General features: G+C 42.6%; 2 protein-coding genes across 2 annotated transcripts in view; one reads left to right on the top strand and one right to left on the bottom strand.

Moving 5' to 3' along the window:
- SELENOH (selenoprotein H) overlaps positions 1–15279 on the bottom strand; it is a 94461-nt gene that overhangs the window by 67310 nt on the left and 11872 nt on the right. The window lies entirely within an intron of this gene.
- The window catches only part of LOC309568506 (polymeric immunoglobulin receptor-like), a 61742-nt gene continuing 53882 nt past the window's right edge, over positions 7420–15279 (top strand). Inside the window, exon 1 of the mRNA XM_082274185.1 lies at positions 7420–7436. The gene's annotated coding sequence lies outside the window, so the exon portion shown is untranslated. The remainder of the gene's footprint in view (positions 7437–15279) is intronic.

Raw genomic sequence — 15279 nt, 5'->3', positions numbered from 1 at the left:
AATAAACCCCCCCCCTCTGCAGGAGACCGAAAGCCACCTTAGCTTAGGAGGCAGGTGTGCCTCCTAAGGTAAGGGGATGACTCTTCCCTCCCCTGTCCAAACTGGGGAGTACTGGATGGCTGAGCCGCTGCAAGTGAGCCACCCATGGAGACAGTGATGACTGGTGGGTCGGTCCATCGGGCTTCCCGTGCTTCTCCTCCGGCTGTTTGTCTCCCCCCTCCTCCTCCTTGGCCAAAAAGATCACTTCTCCTTTTGGCCAATCAGGAAACTGGTCTCACGACCCTCGACAGGATCCAACTGGAGGAGAGGAGGGGTGGGAAACTGAGCCGTGGCAGCATGGTGGAGTTGAACATTGCAAAAAAACATCCATCAAAGCAGCTGGAACAACTGAGAAAGCTGGGGAAAGGGCAGCAGTATATTATGCCCACAGGCATAATATCTCAAAGCGTGTTTATGCCATAGTGTGCCCACACTTGATATTCAGAGATGAGCCAAAAATGAGCTTATTTGGGACTCCTTCCCCATAAAGGCTGAACAGGAGACCAATGCGCCTCCTGCATTAAACAACGCCTGGCCACCGTCCAGACCCGCAACCTCACCATAGTTGGTAACTTTAGGCTGTAAGCCACATCAGTTAGAGCCCAAGAGCAGCATTTCAGGGCAAGAAAAAAAAAGTTATCTTAAATTCTAATTCCGGGCTAGGCCAAGGGTTAGGCATCCTTGGGGCATTTCAGCTGAAGTAGTTCATAGCTCTTGGAGGAAGGAAGGAAGTGCACTTTGCCCTTTGTGATAAAGGACCTTGTCCCGGCACTGCTTACAATATGACAATGATCAATGGTGGAGCTTTTCTGAAAAATGATACTGTTGATATATCTTGTGACATGTCAGGAATTTATTCTTACAGGCTTGAAAAGCTACTAAGAGAGCCACTTTAATGAGTGGTCAGAGCAGATTGGTTGGACTTATTTAAGCTGGCATGGTGCCTGTGCCAAAAGGGACCCATGAAGAGGATGGGCTACAAATAGACAGGTTACAAACTAGGTTCCCCTCTGCCAAGCTAAGAAAAAGAAATTAAGGCCCGTACACACGTACCGATTGTCGGCCGTAAATATTCGGCCAACGTCCGATCGGCCGATTGTCGGCTTGTTAGTATGATGCGTCCGACAACTGACTGCGACTTTTCGGCCGAACAAAATCTGGTGTGCAGGCTATAAAATTTTTGTAGGCCAACAAAGAACGGCCGATTGTTCGTCAGTCAGTACAGATTTCGGCCGACAAAAAGCAGATGAGCAAGACTGGGCATGCTCAGAGAAGAAAAAACACACGGAAAGTTAACCATCACATGACATGACTTCTGAAGTTGGTTGTTGTTGGCCGACAAAATTTGTGTGCAGTCTTTAGCACTTTTCAACCAACACGACAGCACCGGACAAAAGACGGCCGATCGTTCGGCCGACAATCAGTACGGGGCTTTAGTCTACTATGGGGGGGGGGGGGCACATCAGCAAAACTGAAATACTGAGAAATTATTGATTGATCTGATGAATTGCCATGCAGATGGGGAAAAGGGGGGGAGGGGGGCTGTTGGCAGAATTTTGGCATCCTTACGATGGATCTGACCTATCTGGTACTCTTGGTTGAGGCTTGAGTTATAATGGTGGCAATAATTGGCATACATAATACCTATTGATACAATGAAGCCAGCCACTCGGTAACATCCATAGGAACTTTTTTATTGGCTATGTAGCAGGATACAGCAGTAGCATACTAACGCATTTCGTCAGAAGTCTTATAGCAAGGCTACAAGTAAGGCTTCAGCGCAAAACAGGTTAGCATGTTACCGCTGTATCCTGCTATGTAGCCAATAAAGATTTGTTCCAATGGATGTTACTGAATAGCTGGCTTCATTGTATCAGAGTATTATTTGGATCAGAGCACCGGTTTCCAGTCTCCCAGGTAATTCAGGGTAGAGCTTGCTTTTTTAGTACATATTATCCATACCAACTGGGCATCATCTGAACATAGCGGAGTATTGTAGCTGGCTATATGACATTCTTTATGGGTACCTAATATACTGGCCCCTTGGCATTATGATTATATACACTCACCAGTCACTTTATAAGGGACACCTGTTCAATTGCTTGGTAACACAAATTGCTAATCAGCCAATCACATGACAGCAACTCAATGCATTTAGATGTGGTGAAGGCCACTTTCTGAAGTTCACACCAAGCATCAGAAAAGGGAAGAGAGGTGATTTAAGTGACTTTGAACGTGGCATGGTTGTTGGTGCCAGACGGGCCGCTCTGAGTATTTCTGGGATTTTCACACACAACCATCTCTCGGGATTACAGAGAATGGTGGGAAAAAGAGAAAATATCCAGTGAGCTGCAGTTGTGTGGAGGAAAATGCCATGTTGATGGGCAGACTGGTTACAGATGATAGAAAGGTAACAGTAACTCAAATACCCACTCGTTACACCCAAGGTATGCAGAATACCATCTCTGAATGCACAATACATTGAACCTTGAAGATGGACTACAGCAGCAGAAGATCACACTGGGTGCCACTCCTGTCAGCCAAGAACAGGAACCTGAGGCTGCAATTGGCACAGGCTCACCGAAATTGGACAATAGAAGATTGGAAAAACGTTGCCTGGTCTGATGAGTCTTGATTCCACCTGCCACATTCAGATGGTAGGGTCAGAATTTGGCGCATGGATCCATCCTGCCTTGTATCAATGGTTCAGGCTGGTGGTGGTGGTGGTGGTAAAATGGCGTGGGGGGAGGAGGGGGGAGGTAACGGTTCTGGCTGATGGTGGAGGTGTAATGGTGTGGGCGAAGAGGGGTAACGGTTCAGGCTGGTGGTGGTGTAATGGTGTGGGGGATATTTTTCTTGGCACACTTTGGGCCCCTTAGTACTGATTGAGCATGGTTTAAACACCACGGCCTACCTGAGTATTGTTGCTGACCATGTCCATCCCTTTATGACTACAGTGCCCCCATCTTCTGATGGCTCCATCCAGCAGGGTAATGCACCATGTCACAAAGCTCCAATCATCTCACCACTGGTTTCTTCACCATGACAATGAGGTCACTGTCCTCCAATGGCCTCCACACTCACCACATCTCATCCAATAGAGCACCTTTGGGATGTGGTTGAATGGAAGATTTGACATCATGGATGTACAGCTGACAAATCTGCAGCAACTGCGTGATGCTATCATGTCCCTATGGAGCACAATCTCTGAGGAACGTTTCCAACACCTTGTTGTATCTATGCCACGAAGAATGAAGGCAAAAGGGGGTCCAACCCTCTACTAGCAAGGTGTACCCAATAAAGTATAGATGTATATCTATATAAAACACAGATGTATATACATAGTGCCTTGGGTAAGTAACTGTATCACGTTGCCCTTTCAGTGAAGCATGCCACGACTACATTGTGCAATCTGCTGACATGGCTTTTCTCTTCCCGGTGAGCAGGAATTACAGCCTGAAATCTGAGTATATTTATAAAGCTAGGTCGCCGGCACTTATAAATGAAATGTGATCTGAGCGGGTGTGGGGACGGGCGGCAGGAATAAAAACAAAGGAAATTATTCATGTCACAAATCAAACAACCTATTAAAAAAGAAAAGCTGGTGCTTTATTTATAGTGAACCAGATATGTCACTACATCCAAAGTACAGATTTTCCAGTCCTTCAAGTGGTTCCAGAGCCAAATCCTGGGTGTATGATATGCAGGGGGTGGTGGGGGCTCTAAACCCTCTTTGGACGCACAGTTGTACCCAAAATGTTTACCGTAACCCCTGTATCAATTTTAGTGCAATACTTTACATTGAATTGTTGATGTTGGACCCGCCCCTGAGGAGCTTGCAGTCCCCACCCAGCCAGTTTTGGAGGAAGCCAATAAACATTGTCAGTGTTTCTAGGAGGATTTTGGATCATGTAGGAAGACTGGGAAAAGACCATCAAAGTGGGGCCTAGTAAGGAAGTTGAGTTAGTAGGAGGGGTAAGCCAGAAAAGGTGTGCAGAAAGAAAGTGGACCATAAAGGGGAAGCCTAGTAAATGAGCTGCTGTATAAGAAGGGGATATCAAGTAAGAGGAACCCATCGAAGGCGGGGATTAAGCAAGAAAAGGGTTGCAATAGTGGTGGGCCAGCAGGAAGGAGGTACAGCAAAGGAGGTGCTCATCAGAGGAGGTCCCCAAGCAAGAGAGGGGTTTCAGTACCGGTGGACCAACAGGGAGGGGGTACAGCAAACGAGGTGCTCATCAGAGGAGGGGACCAAGCAAGAGAGGGGATGCAGTAATGGTAGGCAAGCATGGAGGGGTTTTAGTAAGGGAGGTGCTCATAGGAGTAGGGGACCCATCAAAACAAGATTTGCAGTAATAGTGGGGCAGTTGGGGGGGGTGCAGCTAGGGAGGTGCTAGATAAAATGAGAGGACCTCATTGAATGAGAAGGACCAGCAAGAAATGGGTTGCAGTAATGGCAGGCACGCGGTGAGGGTGGGGTGCAGCACAGGAGGGGCCCAGCAAGTGAAGGGTTGCAGTAAAGGTAGGCCATCAGGTAGGAGTTGTAATAAGAAAGGTGCTTACTGAAGGTGGGGACCAAGCAAGAAAGGGGTTGCAGTAATGGTAGGCAAGCATGGAGGGGTTGTAGTAAGGGAGGTGCTCATTGAAGTAGGGGACCCAGCAAGTGAACAGTATCACTGATGGTGGGGTGCAGCAAAGGAGGTGCTCATAGGAGTAGGAGACCCATCAAGAAAAAGATTAGCAGTAATAGTGGGGCAGTTGGGGGGGGGGGGGTGCAGCTAGGGAGGTGCTTGATAAAATGAGAAGACCTCATTAAAAGAGAGGGACCAGCAAGAAATGGGTTTCAGTAATGGCAGGCACGCAGTGAGGGTGGGGTGCAGGACAGGAGGTGCTCAACAAATGAAGGGATCCAGCAAGTGAGGGGTTGCAGTAAAGGTAGGCCATCAGGTAGGAGTTGTAATAAGAAAGGTGCTTACTGAAGGTGGGGACCAAGCAAGAAAGGGGTTGCAGTAATGGAGGGCTGGCAGGGAGGCTTCTCAGTAAGGGAGGTGCTCATTGAAGGTGGGGACCCAGCAAGAGAACAGTATACCTAATGATGGGCCGTCAGGGAGGGGGTGCAGCAAAGAAGGTCCTCTTTGGAGGAGGGGACCGATCAAGAAACATTTTGCAGCAATGGTGGGACAGAAGGGGGGGGGGGCAGCAAGGTAGGAGTTTATCAAAATGAGAGGACCCAGCAAGTGAGGGGTTGCAGTAATGGTGGGCCAGCAGGGAAGGAGTGCAGCAAACGAGTTGCTCATTGGAGTAGAAACCAAGCAAGAAATGGGCTGCAGTAATGGTGGGCTAGCAGGGAGGGAGTGCATAATGGGAGGTGCTAATCAAAGGAGGGGACTCAGCAAGTGAGGGATTGCAGTAAAGGTAGACCAGCAGGGAGGGGTTGTAGTAAGGGAGTTGATCATCGATTGAGAAGACCCAGCAAGAAGTGATTGCAATAATGGTGGGGGGGAGGCAGGGAGGCTTTGCAGTAAGGGAGGTGCCCAGTGAATGAGAAGAACCAGCAAGCAATTGGTTGCAGTAATGGTGGACCAGCAGGGAGGGTGGGGGTGCAGCACAGGAGGTGCTTATCAAAGGAGTGGACCCTGCAAGTGAGGGATTGCAGTAAAGGTAGGCCAGCAGGTAGGGGTTGTAGTAAGTGAGGTGCTTATTGAAGGTGGAGACCCAGCAAGAAAGGGGTTGCAGTAATGGAGGGCTGGCAGGGAGGCTTTGCATTAGGGAGGTGCTCATTGAAGTAGGGGACTCAGCAAGAGAACAGTATCACTAATGGTGGGCCAGCAGGGAGGTGGTGCAGCAAAGGTGGTGCTCATCGGAGGAGGGGACCCATCAAAAAATAGTTTGCAGTAATGGTGGGGCAGAAGGTAGGGGGTGCAGCAAGGGAGGTGCTCATCAAAATGAGAGGACCCAGCAAGTGAGGGGTTACAGTAATGATGGGCCAGCAGGGAAGGAGTGCAGCAAACGAGGTGCTCATCAGAGCAGCAAATCCTGCAAGAAATGGGCTGCAGTAATGGTGGGCCAACAGGGAGGGGGTGCAGAATGGGAGGTGCTAATCAAAGGAGCGGACCCAGCAAGTGAGGGGTTGCAGTAAAGGTAGACCGGCAGGGAGGGGTTGTAGTAAGAGAGGTACTTATTGAAGGTGGAGACCCTTCAAAAATAAACTCCTCCAAAAAAAAAAAAAAAAAACATACATTTGAGGAACACTAAATTAAATAAAGTAAGCTATTCTAAATACAACCCCTCCAAAAAAAAAAAAAAAAAAACATACAATTGAGAAACACTAAATTAAATATACTAAACAATCCTCAAAACAACCCCACCAAAAAAATACAATACAAACTTGAAGAAAACTAAAATAAACTAAACTACCCTACATACACCCCTCTAAAAACATGCATTCGAAGAACACAAAATTTATTAAACTGAACTACACTAAGTACTCCTCTCCTGAAAAAAGAAAAAAAAAATCGAGGAACACTAAATTAAATAAAGTAAGCTATCCTAGGCTAAATACACCCCCTCTAAATAAAACATACATTTGAAAAACACTAAATTAAATACCCTAAACAATCCTCAAAACATCCCCACCAAAAAATACAACACAAACTTAAAGAAAAATGAAATAAACTAAACTACCCTACATCCTGCCCCTCCAAAAAACATGCATTTGAAGAACACTAAATTTATTAAACTGAACTACACTAAATACTCCTCTTCAAAAAATAAAAAGGAAAAAAAAAAAACACAAATGTGAAGAGCGCTAAATTAAATAAAGTAAACTAGCCTAAATACACCTCTCACAAAAAAGGGAAAAAAATAAATAAATTTTGAAGAAGACTAAATTAAAAGAACAAAAAAAAAAAAAAAACGAAACTACCCTAAATACACCCCCTCCAAAAAGAAAAAAAAAAAAACTCCCCTAAATTTCCCCAAAAGCAAAAAAGGTAAAGCTTGAGGGTTTGCAATTCAGTGAAGTTTTGCCAGCAAAAAAAAACAAAAACAATCAGTAATTTTTTAAAATCACTTTGACTCTATTGGGGAAATCAGATTAAATCTAATTTAAAAAGTGGTACCCAATGATGTTGGCTGTACATGGAAGTCAATATGGAGATAGTAACCCTCATCTTGGGATCTCAGCTCCCATAGTTGTACAGGTCCTCTTTCTCTGTCCCCTGGCACACAGGACAGATTGCAGCACTGGCACACCTGTGACCAGCATCCTGGGGAAGGCGTACCCAGGACTTGAGCAATAAAAAGTCCTGGATGCACTTTCATTTCTCAGAATAAACAGATCTAAGCTGGACACACAAGCACTTCCTGCTGAGGAGCCCTGGGAGCAGTCTGACTGGTGAGTAAATGTCACACATCTTCATTGTTCTAGCAGTGTGCAGGCTCTTGTAGTCACCTACCTACCTACTATGTGTTTCCAGACTACCATATGGCTGTTCCTGGTAGAGCTCTGGCATTGATCCCACCCAATGAGCTTTTTTCCCTTGTGGGTTTTGTTCTCCACAGGGGTGCAACAACTAATCTTAGGGGATCTGATAGTAAAATTTTGAATGTCAACTGTGAAAATACTTGTCATTGATTTTAATATAAAATTTAAATATAAAATGTATGCCTAAATTAAACAGAAGAGCTGCCAGCATAGTCCACATACTACAAGGGTCCTGTTTGGTGCGTAGAAGTTATAGTTGAATTAGCAAAAAAAAAAAAAATAATATAATAATACAAAGTAAATAAAAATACTAGTAATAGTTTTTTTAATAATAAACATAATAATATTATTAATAATTATAATAATATAATAAACCATAGCGATATTGTAAAAGTCAGTACAATACAAGGGTCCTGTGCTGTGAAGAGAAGTTATGGATGAATTAGCAAAAAAACAAAAAGAATATAAAAATAAAACAAAAAAAAAACTACCAGTAATAATGTTATCAAATGATAATAATATAAACTATAGTGATATTTTATAAGTCGGAACACTACAAAGGTCCAGTGCTGTGGATAGAAGTTATAGTTGAATTAGTAATAAAGATAAATAAATAAATAAAAATAAAACAAATACAAAATACTAGTAAAAGTGTTATAAAATAATAATAATAATAATGTTAAATAATAATAATATAAACTATATTGACATTTTCTAAGTCGGAACATTACAAAGGTCCAGTGCTGTGGATAGAAGTTATAGTTAAATTAGTAATAAAAATAAATAAATAAAAATAAAACAAATACAAAATATTAGTAAAAGTGTTATAAAATATTCATAAAAAATGTTAAATAATAATAATATAAACTATAGTGACATTTTCTAAGTCAGAACACTACAAAGGTCCAGTGCTGTGGATAGAAGTTATAGTTGACTTAGTAATAAAGATAAATAAATAAAAATAAAACAAATACAAAATACTAGTAAAAGTGTTGTAAAATAATAATAATAATAATAATAATAATAATAATAATAATAATAATAATGTTAAATAATAATAATAATATAAACTATATTGACATTTTCAGAGTCAGAACACTACAAACGTCTAGTTCTGTGGACAGAAGTTATAGTTGAATTAGTAATAAAAAAATAAATAAAAATAAAACAAATACAAAATACTAGTTAAAGTGTTATAAAATAATAATGTTAAATAATAATAATATAAACTATAGTGACATTTTCTAAGTCAGAACACTACAAAGGTCCAGTGCTGTGGATAGAAGTTATAGTTAAATTAGTAATAAAAATAAATAAATAAAAATAAAACAAATACAAAATATTAGTAAAAGTGTTATAAAATAATCATAAAAAATGTTAAATAATAATAATATAAACTATAGTGATATTTTATGAGTCAGAACACTACAAAGGTCCAGTGCTGTGGATAGAAGTTATAGTTGACTTAGTAATAAAGATAAATAAATAAAAATAAAACAAATACAAAATACTAGTAAAAGTGTTGTAAAATAATAATAATAATAATAATAATAATGTTAAATAATAATAATAATAATATAAACTATAGTGACATTTTCAGAGTCAGAACACTACAAACGTCTAGTTCTGTGGACAGAAGTTATAGTTGAATTAGTAATAAAAAAATAAATAAAAATAAAACAAATACAAAATACTAGTTAAAGTGTTATAAAATAATAATGTTAAATAATAATAATATAAACTATAGTGACATTTTCTAAGTCAGAACACTACAAAGGTCCAGTGCTGTGGATAGAAGTGATAGTTGAATTAGTAATAAAAATAAATAAAAATAAAACAAATAGAAAATCCTAGTAAAAGTGTTATAAAATAATAATAATAATGTTAAATAATAATAATATAAACTATAGTGATATTTTTTAAGTCAGAACACTACAAAGGTCCAATGCTGTGCGTAGAAGTTATAGCTGAATTAGCAATAATAATAATTATATATATATATATAAAAACAATAAAACAAAATAAATAAAAATACTAGTAATAGTGTTCTGAAATAATAATTATAAAATATCACTATGGTTTGTATTAGTATTTTTTTTAAGTCAGGACACTACAAAGGCCCAGTGCTGTGGATAGAAGGTATAGTTGAATTAACAATATTATATATATACAGTATATATATATATATATATATAATATTAAAACAAAATAAATAAAAATACTAGTAATAGTGTTCTGAAACAATAATTTGAATAATAATACTAATACAAACCATAGTGACACTACATAGGTCCAGTGCTGTGGATGGAAGGTATTGTTGAATTAGAAATAATATACAGTATATATATATCTATACTGTATATATATATATATATATATATATATATATATATATATATATATATATATATACATATGGTGACATCCTGAATTCTGATTTCAGTCCTTCAATATGGAAACAATTTATTTCTAATGGGGCCCCCCTCCTACCCCAGGCCCCCATAGCAGTTACATGAGCTGCTATGGCTTGTGTTACGCTACCGGCTCTCAAGGTATATCTCGTAACTTTTAACAGACATCTAAAAGTTACTTTGTATCGTTTTATATGACTTTGTATCAAGTCGCTGTGCTATATGATTATCGGGGTTGCTGTCCGGTGTCTTAGGCCGGGTATACACAGAATGAAATCCGGCCGGTTCCTGCAGAATGTGTGTACCCCTGTCTGTTCATCAGAAGCCGGTCTAACAACGAACAGTCAAAGCCAGTATTCTATTAGCACTTGTAGCCAAAGGCTGCAGCACTGATCTGTGTATTCTCATGGGGTGGGGGGGAGGGAGTTTCTACTGTCAGGACTCAGGATACAATAACACAGCAGGGGAGATCCATTTTAGGATGTTGGGATTTGTCAGTTTTTTGTTGAATGAAATGAAAAAAAAAGAAAAAAAAAAAAGAATGAAAAACAGATGCCTGCATATACCCAGCTTTGGATTTCCAGGGTCGCTCTCACGCTTTGTGCCTGGTTGTAAAGCTACCCGTACATATGGCAATCTATTCAAACAATCACACGTTCGATGTGTCCTAGACCTAAAGCTGTAGAATACCTTTTTTCTTTCTTATGTACATTTTGATTGCTTTTTATTTTGAGTATAAAACAAACATACACAGTAGAATACAATAGATGGCGGTTTCCATAGACCGCAAGAGGATGGAATAGAAATAGCTCCATTCAAGCGTGGCAGGAAAATCCGATCGCTTTTGGCGAGATTGCTGTTATTTTTTTTTTACTGTTTCCATTTCATATGGATTTAATTACGATTAAAATCCCGCACATCAAATTTTGGCTTAAAAATTAACCTAAATCTGGTGGCCGGTAGAACTAGTGGGTGGTAAATTGCTGAGTTTCTGGCCGTTACTTGCAATGGTATTTGATACTTAGTTGGAAAATGTTGGAAATTTACTAAAAACTGCCAGGTTTGTGACTACTGGATGGCCAGAAATAATTTAGAAATGTCGGTTTCAAGGACAACCAATCACATCCACATCCTTAATATTGATTAAATCAGAAAATAAAAAGAAGAGGAGCCCAGGCAATCTAGGAGTGTCGGGGAACTCAAACCCAAGGAAGGGAATTGACCCAAACTCTCTTCTTGGGATTTGGACTTTTAGGACTGTGAGGTTGTCATAAACTGGGAAAGCACAAAATGTTTAAAATAACATCTTTATTTAAATATCACAAAAGTAAAAACAGTAATCTGTATAAAAATAGTTGTACAACCACATAGTTGGGGCTCTTTCGCTTAGATACATTTAATGTAGATACAGTGCTAATAGGTCCAACTGGATGGCCACTTGTGCAGCCAAACCCTCATTTCTTCCAATGCGGAGTTCAATTCTTACCTTGTCGCATTTTGAAGGATTTTTACATTACGATATTTTCCTGGCCTCCGCCTCGTGTGGGGAAAAGGACGTTATGAACAAGCTGCACTGACACAATATTAAAGGACCACGATAACGGTTCCACTATAGTACATTGTATATTACTGTATATCGTTTTATATACACTGCTCAACAAAAAGAAAGGAACTTTTTAATCAGAGTAAAGCATCAAGTCAAGTAAACTCCTGGGATATTGATCTGGTCAGGTAAGTAGCAGGGGGGGTTGTTAATCAGTTTCAGCTGATTTGGTGTTAATGAAATTACCAACAGGGGCGCTAGATAGGCAACAATTAGATGACCACCAAAACAGGAATGGTTTTACAGCTGGAGGCCACTGACGTGTTTTTCCCTACTCATCTTTTCTGACTGTTTTTCACTAGCTTTGCATTTGGCTAGGGTCAGTGTCACTACTGGTAGTATGATGAGATACCTGGACCCTATAGAGGGGGTCAGTGTCACTACTGGTAGTATGATGAGATACCTGGACCCTATAGAGGGGGGGTCAGTGTCACTACTGGTAATATGAGGAGATACCTGGACCCTATAGAGGGGGTTAGTGTCACTACTGGTAGCATGAGGCCATACCTGGACCCTATAGAGGGGGTCAGTGTCACTACTGGTAGCATGAGGAGATACCTGGACCCTATAGAGGGGGGTCAGTGTCACTACTGGTAGCATGAGGCCATACCTGGACCCTATAGAGGGGGTCAGTGTCACTACTGGTAGTATGAGGCCATACCTGGACCCTATAGAGGGGGTCAGTGTCACTACTGGTAGTATGAGGCCATACCTGGACCCTATAGAGGGGGTCAGTGTCACTACTGGTAGCATGAGGCCATACCTGGTCCCTATAGAGGGGGGTCAGTGCCACTGCTGGTAGCATGAGGAGATACCTGGACCCTATAGAGGGGGGTCAGTGTCACTACTGGTAGTATGAGGCCATACCTGGACCCTATAGAGGGGGTCAGTGTCACACTGGTAGTATGAGGCCATACCTGGACCCTATAGAGGGGGTCAATGTCACTACTGGTAGCATGAGGCCATACCTGGTCCCTATAGAGGGGGGTCAGTGCCACTGCTGGTAGCATGAGGAGATACCTGGACCCTATAGAGGGGGGTCAGTGTCACTACTGGTAGTATGAGGCCATACCTGGACCCTATAGAGGGGGGTCAGTGTCACTACTGGTAGTATGAGGCCATACCTGGACCCTATAGAGGGGGTCAGTGTCACACTGGTAGTATGAGGCCATACCTGGACCCTATAGAGGGGGGTCAATGTCACTACTGGTAGCATGAGGCCATACCTGGACCCTATAGAACATGGGTGTCAAACTCAACTTCTTCAAGGGCTGCATCAGCATTATTATTGACCTTGTATCTGTAATACTAGATGTCCAGAGTATCCCCCCCCCTTACATCAGATGTTAAGGGTCCTGCCCTACCCTCCCTTACATCAAAGCGCACCCCCTTACCTTGTGTTGCTGCTGGTAGGAAGCTGGTGTCTGAGCTGGGAAGCAGAAAGTGCAGGGTCTGGAGGAGACCCAAAGGAGGGCTGGAGCTCTAGGATAAGGGCGAGGGCCACATGAAATGGTCTGGAGGGCCGGATTTGGCCCGCAGGCCTTGTTTTTGACATATGTGCTATCAGGGCCGTCTTTAATTTTGATTGGACCCTGGGCAAACATTTTCTTGGGCTCTCTTGAATCCACTTATCAATTATTTGGGTGGGCTCAGGGGGCAGCTGCTTTGGGCCCCACAATAATGACTGGACCCGGGGCAGCTGCCTCTTTTGCCCCATGTTAAAGACAGCCCTGTGTGCTATAGAGGTTGCACAGGCAGTCCAACTCCTCCAGGATGGCCCATCAATACGTCCCATTGCCAGAAGGTTTGCTGTGTCTCCCAGCACAGTCTCAGGAGCATGGAGGAGATTCCAGGAGACAGGCAGTTACTCTAGGAGAGCTGGACAGGGCGGTAGAAGGTCCCCAACCCATCAGCAGGACCGGTATCTGTTCCTCTGTGTATGGAGGAACAGGATGAGGACTGCCAGACCCCTACAAAATGACCTCCAGCAGGACACTGGTGTGAATGTCTCTGACCAGACAATCAGAAACAGATTTCATGAGGGTGGCCTGAGGGCCTGACGTCCTCTAGGGGGCTCTGTGCTCCCTGCCCGACACTGTGGAGCTTGATTGGCATTTGCCATTGAACACCAGAATTGGCAGCTCCACCACTGGCACCCTGTGCTTTTCACAGATGAGAGCAGAGTCACCCTGAGCACATGTGACAGACAAGGAAGAGTCTGGAGAAGCCGTGGGGAATGTTATGCTGCCCGTAAAATCGTTCAGCATGACGGGTTGGGTGGTGGTCAGTGATGGTCTGGGGAGGTAAATCCATGGAGGGACGCACAGACCTCTACAGGCTAGACAATGGCACCCTGACTGCCATTTGGTATGGGGATGAAATCCTTTAATTTTTGAGCAGTATATATATATATATACACTATATTGTCAAAAGTATTGGCCTTTATACGCACATGAACTTTAATGGCATCCCAGTCTTAGTCCGTAGGGTTCAATATTGAGTTGGCCCACCCTTTGCAGCTATAACAGCTTCAACTCTTCTGGGAAGGCCGTCCACAAGGTTTAGGAGTGTGTTTATGGCAGGGGGCACCAAACTGCAGGCCGGAGGCCAAATTCGGCCCTTTGTTTTTACTCAGCCCTTGGAGTACTATTTCATCCACCAATAGCAACAGTGGGGCATAATATCCCAAACTGACATCAATGAAGGGCCTCAATTCCTCCCAATGCCACAAACGATGGGGCATCATTTCTCCCAGTGACACCAACAATGGAGCCCAATAACACCAATGATGGGGCACATTTCCTTCCAATGACACCAATGAAGGGGCACAAATACCCCCACTGAAACAAACCATAGGGCACCTATTCTACTCCCAATGGCCACAGTCCGGCCCCCCTAAAGTCTGAAGGACAGTAAACTGGCCCTTTGTTTAGAAAGTTTGCAGAACCCTGGTCTATGGGAATGCTTGTCTTCCAGAAGGGCATTTGTGAGGTCAGGCACTGATGTTGGATGAGAAGGCCTGGCTCGCAGTCTCCGCTCTAATTCATCCCAAAGGTGTTCTATCGGGTTAAGGTCAGGACTCTGTGCAGGCCAGTCAAGTTCCTCCACCCCAAACTCGCTCATCCATGTTTTTATGGACCTTGCTTTGTGCATCTCATCCCATCTGGGGGTTGATTATCTCAGAGGGGGGGGGGGGGATCATAATAAGGACAGAACAGACAGTTGTTTTGTTTGATGTGTAAACCCAGAGATGGCTGAAGGAGGTGCCATCATCATGCATCAATCAAACTGCCAGAGGCAACTTTACTTGGCACAACCACTGCCCTACCCACTGCAGGCGAGCAGAACATGTGGAGTGCACAGTCTATGTCCATGGGGCCCAACCTACAGCCCAGGGCCGTATGTGGCCCTTTTTGGCTCCTATTGTGTGGCCCTCAGGACCCTACAGACACTATTCTGTATTCTGGACACTGGTTCTTGCTACAAACCTAAAAGGGGCCTCACGTTCCTGCCTATAACAGGCTCTTGCTCAACAATCTGACCGAGTGCTGTGCCAGATCATTTTTTATGAGTGTGCCAGCAGAGTTCTGCAAGCAAATGTGCTGGAGGAAGCAGAGGAGGGTATACAGACTGTATATAGGAAAAGTTGTCCCTCAAGTTGTTTGAAGTCAAGTGGGCATCCCATAATACCCCTATTCCCCATCTAAGTTTAATCCCCTCAATAAAGCAACAAAACAAAGCAC

This window comes from Pelophylax lessonae (genome assembly GCF_965119305.1).
Source record: "Pelophylax lessonae genome assembly, chromosome: 12".
Lineage (NCBI taxonomy): Eukaryota > Metazoa > Chordata > Amphibia > Anura > Ranidae > Pelophylax > Pelophylax lessonae.
Note: the sequence above shows the minus strand (reverse complement) of the source record. Positions and strands in the feature narration are given on the sequence as shown.